Source organism: Cyprinus carpio, chromosome B7 (assembly GCF_018340385.1).
Source record: "Cyprinus carpio isolate SPL01 chromosome B7, ASM1834038v1, whole genome shotgun sequence".
NCBI lineage: Eukaryota > Metazoa > Chordata > Actinopteri > Cypriniformes > Cyprinidae > Cyprinus > Cyprinus carpio.
The window spans coordinates 18,711,186-18,719,547 of NC_056603.1; the positions used below are offsets into that span (position 1 = coordinate 18,711,186).

Sequence of the window (8,362 nt, forward strand, 5' to 3'; positions counted from 1 at the left end):
CTTTATCACCACAAGTCAACTGTTCATACATTCCTAAATTTTAGATATACGAGGCAGCGCAGGCAGTATGACAGAATAGCTGAAGAGCACATTAAGATCACATATGTTCCGGGGAGTGAAGGCAGCAGAGTTATGCACACACACCTTGTACACATTTATAAGATAAGTAGACCCTGGAGCAGCTCTGGGTGAGTAGCCACAGGATGGATGTTTTAGAGGGATTTATGGCAGTGATGGCTTGTAAACATTTTCAGGCACGATGCCAATAAGAATTTATCGATAGCTGCGGCGAAGATGGAGAGAGAGTTCCTCTGATCTAACCTCACCGTGCTCTTCTCGCTTCACCCGAGGAGTTGCTGACATCAGAGCATTTTTAACATGCCATTACCTAGAATTAGGATGTTAGGCCGCTTGTTTACAAATCTCTGCAAATGCGAGACTGTAAACAGATGTTCAGGTGGCATTTTAGTGTGTGTGCCGCCTGTTACCTTGCACGTCGTTGAATGGCTTTCACACTCAAGTATTCCAGATAGAGTTAGAACTCAGGACTTCAACTGAGGCAAAATATTTGTAGTCGAAACAGTGAATATAGATCTCAGCCCAGCAAGTAAGAGCTTTTTATATGAATTTATTTATTTATTTATTTCCGTGAGCGTTCCACGGCCAAGCGGCAGACCCTTCGCAGGTAGTCCTGTTCATCACAGAGACAGCATGTGGATCTGAGCTTAGCCAAGTCCAATCCCAGCCCCTCTCCGCCTGTCACTTAGCCAGCACAGTGTGACACATTCAAAGCCTCTCCACTATTCATTAGCATAGAAGCTCTGTAGAATGAAATAAATATCTTTCCCTGCCTCATCAGTTTGAATTTGAGGAAGGAATGGTTACGTAAGTCTGCTAAATTTATCAATGCTCATTTTATGCAAAGCCCAAGCTTACAGGCGGAGCCTGCGCGGTATTCCAACAGGAGGATGCCTTTCGTTTCCCCCCAAGCCATTTTATTCTATTTCTGTCCATGAAAAAGGAAGAAAAGATGCAAGATCTTTAAAAAGTCAGGCCATTTTTAGCAAGGACTTCTTGGTTCGGGGGCCAAAATGAGCTTGTCTTTGCAGTCCGTGAAAATTAAGCATCCATGAGAAATTCATTTGTGACTTGACTCACTGTTTGGGGGCAAAGCACTGCAAAAGAAAAGAGAACATATATAGTCTAGGTCATTCAAATAGCTTTGTACATGGCAAAATGAAAGAATCTTGTAGTATGTGTGTGTGTTTGGTTTGAGTCTTTGATGAATGAATTGGTATTCTAACAGTGTGAGGCTGGAAGTGAACTGCTCTGCTCCCACAGGAAACTGTTAGTGTCCCTCTTTCTTTCTGTCTCTCTTCTCTCTCACTTACTCTCTCTGTGAGGCTGAATGATATGCCCCCTGCCTGTGAGCTGCTCAGCCATATACAGGACTGACTGACAGCTCCCTCAGAGCAGCTTAAGCTAAGACGGCACAGTGCAACACAGTTCAGCATAGCTCAGCTGAACACTACACTGCATACCACTTACCTGCACACTCCAAAATTAGATTTGCACTAGACGTGCAACAGAACGCAGGACAACGAGTCCAAAGTTACACTTTTGAGTAGGGTTTTTCGGTAGTGATGTTCCTTAAAGTTACACACAGATTTTTCAGATTTGAAAACACATTTACCTCAAAATGATGGGACCCATCTACTCACACCTTGTAGCTATGAGAGAGGGGGACATGCAGTGCTTAATTTGAGCCGGATCCTGTTCCGGAAAATGTCAGATTTCGGATTTTTGCATTCCGGTAATTGTTTTTAAGGTTCTGGCATTAGATCATGACAGTGCGTGTGTGCATGAGTGTGAGCGCAGGTTTATGTATTTGGAGGTTATGTATGGTCCTCAACATATTTTTGTTTATACCGTGACCAGTCAGCTTTCTTAAGTTCAAACTCGCTCTCATTGATTGGTTCTTACTGCTTATTGTTTTGTGAGCAGCAGAACATTTGGAGAGAGTGTAATGATACCAAATATTATAATATATAAACATTATAAACACTATAAACATAGCTATACATTAGTATAGCTCACTCCAAAACAACGGTATTCAGAACAGAACAAGAATGAATTAAAAAAATATAAACCTAAAGAAGCCAAAACAAAGTAAAACTGAAAGAACCTGGCATTAAATGGGCTCACGTAGCCTACCTCTCATTCAGCACAAATCATAATGTTTCCATATTCACAATGTATTTGAATGAAACTATTATTTGTAATGTAGAGGCTTTGTAGTTTACACGCATTTGTATATCGACAGAAATATCCTCTTCACGTGAGCAAAAATGTGCTTGGCATACAAAGTGGACCAGTAGTTTTATTTGTTTTGTATATGGTTTGTAGTTTACTCTTCACATGAGCAAAAATGTGCTTGGCATTTTGATAATGAACAGACTGCGATGTCAAGTTCGAGTTGTGAATATGTGGTGTATGTGGGTGGGTGGGTGGGTGGCCGGGTGGACAGAAATATCCTCTTCACATGAGCAAAAATGTGCTTGGCATACAAAGTGGACCAAGTGTGTGTTTTTATTTTTGCACACTCAAAATAACAACAGAACATTTGTGATTTTGTAAAATAAAGCAAGGATGTGCATTTAATTAAAACTATTACTTATGTAAGTCAGATAGTTTCCACATATTTATACCTATACTTTGATTGAATTTTATTTTTATGAAAACTAATTTTGTTATTTTTAATGTATCTTAGATATACATTTTGCTAAAATCATCTGGCAACCCATTTTTGACCCAGGGTTTCAAGCTGTGCCCTAGTTAGGTTAATGCAGAAACTTGTGAACGATGCTGTCTTAGAACTGTGGCATCACTGTTTAACTTCACTTTTTAAAAGAATCAAAAAGAAACAAAAGTTATTTCAATATCATTTTCATAAGTTTTATAAGTTGATATGCATTATAAGTTGAAATTTACGTGTTAGGGTTCGGAACAGCCACCAACCAGTTGAATGTACCCAATAAATGGTGATTTTATATATATTAAGCTCACTAATATTTTAAATATTATTGTGGGTTTTAATAGATAATAGAAGGATCATTTAAGGTTTATAGATAGTAAACATTTAAGATTTGAATACTTAAATGCTTTTTAAATGTGTTTTTTAGTTGTGGGACAGCAGTGTGCACCAATTCTGTTGAATGGTCCATACATTCTATCTTTATCTGTATCTTTTATAGCTTATCATGACCCTTAAACAATGAAATTGAAAAAAAGGCATACCTAATTTAATAATATGAAAAGTGAACTATAAGAGAACAAATGCATCTATTCTCATATTTCACTCTGAGAAGTTCATGGTGGACCTTAAGATTCATTACCTCTCTAGTTACAGTAGATCCTAGAATGAAATAGTTTAGGAACCTCTGTTATGCAACACACTTCATCACTGAATGCTGCAGTTATATGCACCATAAATGCTAAAGAGGAATTCTAAAAATGAGCGCCGCAGCACGTCTCAACACAGGGGGCAAATCTCAACATGGCATAACTTCAATAGGAAACTATGACACTTATTCAGATAATCCTTAAACTGTCCTGTCAATCAAACAACATGCCTGCATAAAACCCTCACGTCACTTGTTTTTGCAGCCTCTCCAAGAGATGTTCTCTGCATGTAGTCTCTGTCGCTTCGTTGCTATTTCATCCCAAATTACCACACTCTCTTCTGTCCTCATTGAAATCAGCTAGTGACTCACTGTAGGATCAAAAATTCCCATTTTCTCCACATCACCCCCATGCATTATCTCAACCTCCTCCGAACATTCCTCATTGAAATCCGAATCCAAAGCTGACCCCCTTCAACACAAAATGTTTATGCTGCAACTCTCATAAATGTCTGCCCATCGTTAATCATGCAAGTGTACATGTGAGGATGTTTTTACAATGCATGAAAGTCATCACATGACCACTGCTCAACTTAGCATGGCTGTAAACAAGACTTGAATTTGATATCTATGTTTTTAAATGAGAACATTTTTATCCACATTTATTTTAAATTGACTTGGAGTGCATTTAAGGAAGGCAAGACCGTGATGTAATGCGTTTTGATTTTGTTTTGGTTTTTTTGTGCTATTAATCTCAAACTTTTCATATAATGTTCCCTCAAAACAAGTTCTAATTTATCCTTTATCTGTATAAATGAATATTTTTTTAATAATTTAATATAAAGTATAAAGAGTACTGGTAAAAATACAAGCATGGCCAACAAGCTGGCACTGTTATGGCCGACCAACATAATTTGGGAATTCTGTGGCATTGTTTAAAGGTCATTTCCAAACAGTCATTGAGCTGTGTAGAGTGGCGTTCATTCCCATTCGGTCTAAAATTTAATTTGTAACTCTAATACCCAGTCTCACGCACACACATGCATACATACACGCATGGCCACCTAGGACGATGAGGGCACTGGCAGGTCAGGGGTGTCACAGCAGAAAATATCAGTCAGACTCCTGCTGCTCAGGTTCAGCCCAGGCCCCCAATGAGTGGCAGAAGCCTTTGAAAGTGTGTGCGTGCATGTGTCCGCGATGCGTTTGTGCGTCAGTCAGAGGCCTTTCCAAAAGAACCCGGTGCATTGTGTGCTCCGAAAGGTTGAGCAGGCGAATGGAAATATCCATTGTAGATGACTGACAATGCCTGACACCCTTATATATCACTCTGCCGAACGCTCATTGGAAATATATGTACTATCCCCCCCCCCCCCAAGTATAAATCCTCTGAGATAGAGCCGCATAAGCACAGCGCTTCTGCACCACTGTGTTTGTGCACTATTCAGAGTCATGAATGTACCATTCAGTTGCTCACAATCGGAATAAATGTAACCAGACACCCATTCCACTGTGAGAAGAAGAACACCTCGGAATATACGGCCTATATAAGTATCTGCAGCTAGACATGAGTAATATATCATATCAACTTCAGAAACTCAACAAATCCAATTATTCATGTTTGTAGTGGCTGTTTGAAAGCTTTGGCTGTGAGCAAAAGACAGACCTTTTTGCAATAACAGTTTATATTTGATAGTGAAAGAGTGCACCTCAGCCCTAAGGTGCGTTTGTTTCTAAAAGGAAAAAAATCGTACAATCTCAATGAAAGAAAGGGTCTCCCCTGAATAGATTTACCATGTGACTTCTCTTCTCTTCTCTTCTCTTCTCTTCTCTTCTCTTCTCTTCTCTTCTCTTCTCTTCTCTTCTCTTCTCTTCTCGTCTCTCCTCTTCTCTTCTCTCCTCGTCTCTCCTATCCTCTCCTCTCCTCTCCTCTCCTCCACTTGTAATTTTGCTCCAGACAATTCACACTGGCAGTTTCCATGACAACAAATAGAAATTTCCCTTCACACCTCATGCGGGTGCATTTCACCGCCAGTGCATGGAAGACAGCGCCCGCCTCTCGTGTCACAAACTGTCTGTGCCATGCTCTTGTGCTCCAACCTCCATTTCTCCCAACAAAAAAGCCCTCCTCCCTCCTCCTCTACCCATGTCACTAAGCCTTAGCTCCAAGCTACAGCCCACTAGCTTCTTCAAGGCCTCACGCTGGCCGTGAGAGCACGAGTGTCATATAGAATCATGCTCTCTGGTCCTCATTTCTCTATCTCTCGGAGGTCGGTTTGGTATTATGGGTGGGTTAAGATGAGTCCGATGTATGGAGTTCTCAGAGCTGAGAATGATGTCAGTAATTGCACAGAGCGGCTGAGGATGTGCCGCGTGCCCGTGGCGGTGTGTGTGTGTGTGTGTCATGGATGGCTGAGTATGTGCGGTCTTATGTGTTCTGTTCTCTTACAATTCAATCGTTTCTGCATCAACAGTCTTCTCTCTCTCTGCCAGAGCATTACTTCCATTCACTCTATCATGCTCCTATTCTTGTTCATACATTTTTTTTTCTTCTGCACTCGTTCACAATTTTATCTCTTCCTCTCATTCTTGTGGAACTGTCCCTCGACTGTTATTCTGCTCTGTCATCCATTGTCCTACTCATTTATTTTAGTCTTTTTTTACTCAGTGCACCTCTAGCGCTCTCTTATCTCGCTCTCTTTGTTTCACATAGTCCTGCAGAGCTACCAGACTGGTCTAACATATATTCATAGCTGCCGAGGGGACCCATTTCAAAAGAGGCTTCTGTTGCCAAGACAGCAGATTCTCTCTCTGCAAATATTACAGGATGTAGTTACAGCACATTTAAGGGTGAAGTGATGTTGTCAGCCCTTTGTACGCCTTACTGAGAAGTAACTCAATTTGATTGCTATCATCCATCAACATAAGTCAAAGTTTGGAATAATTGGCTGCCTTCAAACTCATGAGTTGGAATTGAACTGAATTGGCCACACACCAGAGGAAGTTGAATTGGAATGTCAGGAAGAGGAATTTACTGAATTGTAATTCATAGAGATTCCTCACAGGTAATGCATTCTAAGAGTGCATCTGCACTGGTCTATTCCATTCCATTCCGTTCCATTTCATAAAATAAAATAACGCTTTATTTTAAGGACCAATTCATGCTATTAATTAGTTGCTTATTAGCATGTATATTACTAGAATATTGGCTGTTTATTAGTACTTATTAAGCACATATTAATGCCTTATTCAACATGACCATATTTTAGATACCTTTATCCTGCCCAATACCTAAACTTAACAACTACCTTACTAACTATTAATAAGCAGCAAATTAGGAATAAATAGTAAATATATGTTTCCTAATCTAAATTTTTAAAATAAAAAAAAAAATTTAAAAAAATGTTTGTTGTTGTTTTTGAAATTGCCTGACAATAAATTAAAATGAATAAAAAAAATCTTATTATTTATTCGTCTACCCATCTTTTCACAGTGAAAATGTTGCCATCCAGCCTTTAAACCTTTAAAATAAAAAAATTATAAAAATTTACTAACCTTGACAAACTTCTAGTTGAAATTAGTTTCTACTTCAGATTGAAATTCTGCATCCTGTATTTTAAATCAATTAAAACAGGATTGGAATTTGCATTGTCAATTCAGTCACAAGCCTGACGTCAACACATTATCAAACTTTAAACTTGACATTACACCATAAAGTAACAAGAAAGCCATGACCTTTGAACTCAACCTGTCAAAAATAAAGATTCAAAGCTTTCCAATTAAAAGACAAGCATCACGATGATCATTTAACAGTTGAGTAAGTACTGATCACAGACCATATGTCATTTATTACACACGTATCTCATAAATGATGTAAAAACACAATTGATCTCTCCCTCAATTGCTGTCCAAAGGGGGAAATAATTTGCCTATCTTCCTCGGCCCATGACCGGCAATCATTTTTGGGCAAATTAAAATTTTGATTATCACTTGATTGCTTTAATTGGTTGAGAATCAAACGCCGTCTGAAGAGGCCCTGGGAAAAGAGCTGGTAATTAGGGTACAGATTCATGATGAGGAAGAGGGCACAATAGCATAGCAGGAGAGAGATTGGACATTATCTGAGGATGAGTTGGGGGAACCTAAAATGGGGGGATTAGAGTGAAAAGAGAGAGGGACCAAGGGTACGCTGCAGAGAGAGTCAAGTTTAAGGGAAACTGTTGGAGCGTAAAATGGTGTAGAATTTCTAGGGACAGTAAAGGGCCCGGCATTATGTTTCCAGCAGTGTTAGGCTTAAGACTAGCCGCTTACTGCCACGTTCTCTGGTAGTGTGAACGCTTCAGAATGCCCACCATGTGCTTGGCTATTGTCTTGTGTCAGGTTTAATGTTACACCTTTGAGTGATGTGGCCTATTCCTGGAAGACAGCCACAAGCCCCAACTCAAAGCCAGCAAGAAGGACATTCATGGCCTGTTTCATTCAGTGACCTTGCATGTGGGTGATGCATAAAGTATCGCTCTCCTCAGACCAAACAGACTTATTGCTTATTGGCGAGCCAGTCACCATAAATGAGCGTATGCACCCTGACTGTTTGGCCAATGGTAACAAGCATGCTCGGACACAGCTAATGCAAATGTGACAGCTGACATTCCGCGTCGGAAATGTTACGTAAGTGTGCCAAAGCAGACGCGCCGAGCGGGAAGACCTCACAGATTGTTTCAGGGTCCTCTGGCAAGTTCACCTCCGTTTTACAGACAGCAATGATGGGCGCTCATCTATAAATATCAGCACCCAGTGCTGATTTACACCCTGTGGCCGTAGCCCAGAGTCCACAGGCACTGACCTTCAAGGCGGAATGCAAACACACAAAGACAAATCTGTCTCTTTCCATGTCAGCTTCTGCAGTTTACAGTAAATAAAGAAGCCCACAGAGAGCGGGACGATCTATAATTAAAGTAGAA

The 8,362-nt window shown here is 40.0% G+C and overlaps 1 long non-coding RNA gene across 1 annotated transcript; it reads right to left on the bottom strand.

Annotated features, from left to right (window-relative positions):
- Positions 1-608: 608 nt before the first annotated feature.
- On the bottom strand, positions 609-6,611 carry LOC122137965. Its single transcript, XR_006155178.1, has 2 exons — positions 5,196-6,611; positions 609-1,175 (listed from the first exon to the last, which is right to left on the bottom strand). It is a non-coding gene; the product is annotated as an uncharacterized LOC122137965 (long non-coding RNA).
- Positions 6,612-8,362: the final 1,751 nt, after the last annotated feature.